Below are 921 nucleotides of genomic sequence, written 5' to 3'. Positions count from 1 at the left end.
TTTATGATTAAAAACAAGAAATGTCAGAAGTTGAATTCAAACCCACACCTCCAGAGAAAACTGCGATCTAATCACAGCACCTTCGACCGCTCGGCGGTGTGTGTGGCCACCTGCAAGTTGATTTTGAACTTTTGTGTCCTGGCACATGAATTAAATGAGGGCAGCAGGCGTATCTCTGCCTGACACTGGGGAAACAATGAGACAGACCTTGGAACAAGGGTCTGGTTATTGCCAAACAGCAAAGAAAATATTAATTCTGAAAGAACAGTGACCCCGACGTGATTTGAACACGCAACCTTCTGATCTGGAGTCAGACGCGCTACCGTTGCGCCACGAGGCCGACACAATGTGTTTGAGATGTTCCTCTATATGAAGCTTTCACAATTCAAGGGGCTTGAAAATCCCCGCCCATTCCCACCAGGTGTCAGAAGCAACGCTCACCTGCCAGTCACCATATGTTTTTTTCTTCAACTTTTGTGTTGCGTTCACGGAAAAGCATCATTAATTAACCCGTCATCTTCTTTTGCACAATGAAAGAAATGCTAACTGAGGGACAGTCGATACTTCAATCATTTGTCCTGTGCTTTGCGGAGCGGGCAGGGAAGTGGACCTGAGTCCATGATCGCATCGGCCATGATCGTATTAAATGGCGGAGCAGGCTCGAGGGGCGTATGACGGACTCCTGCTCCTATTTCTTTTGTTCTTATGTTCTTCAGCATGTTAACCCATTTTACACACTGTATTGCCGATGTCACCAGGAATCTGGGGCAACTTTTGTCAAATTTAACAGCACCGGTTATTCCTTCCGTGCAGAGAAATTAGAATCAGCAGCGAAGATAAAATCCCATGGTGAACATTTTCAGATTCAACGCAGTAGGATTTCAAATAAAGTGAAAGAATTTTACAGTGAAAAGATTTGGA

The 921-nt window shown here is 44.7% G+C and overlaps 1 non-coding gene across 1 annotated transcript; it reads right to left on the bottom strand.

The window, feature by feature from the left end:
* Positions 1 to 268: 268 nt before the first annotated feature.
* On the bottom strand, positions 269 to 340 carry trnaw-cca (transfer RNA tryptophan (anticodon CCA)). Its single transcript has one exon. It is a non-coding gene; the product is annotated as a tRNA-Trp (tRNA).
* Between the last annotated feature and the right edge of the window lie 581 nt (positions 341 to 921).

The sequence above is a fragment of the Pristiophorus japonicus genome, unplaced genomic scaffold (assembly GCF_044704955.1).
Source record: "Pristiophorus japonicus isolate sPriJap1 unplaced genomic scaffold, sPriJap1.hap1 HAP1_SCAFFOLD_58, whole genome shotgun sequence".
NCBI classification, from domain to species: domain Eukaryota; kingdom Metazoa; phylum Chordata; class Chondrichthyes; family Pristiophoridae; genus Pristiophorus; species Pristiophorus japonicus.
The sequence above is the reverse complement of the archived record's forward strand: the minus strand, read 5'-3'. Positions and strand labels throughout refer to the sequence as shown.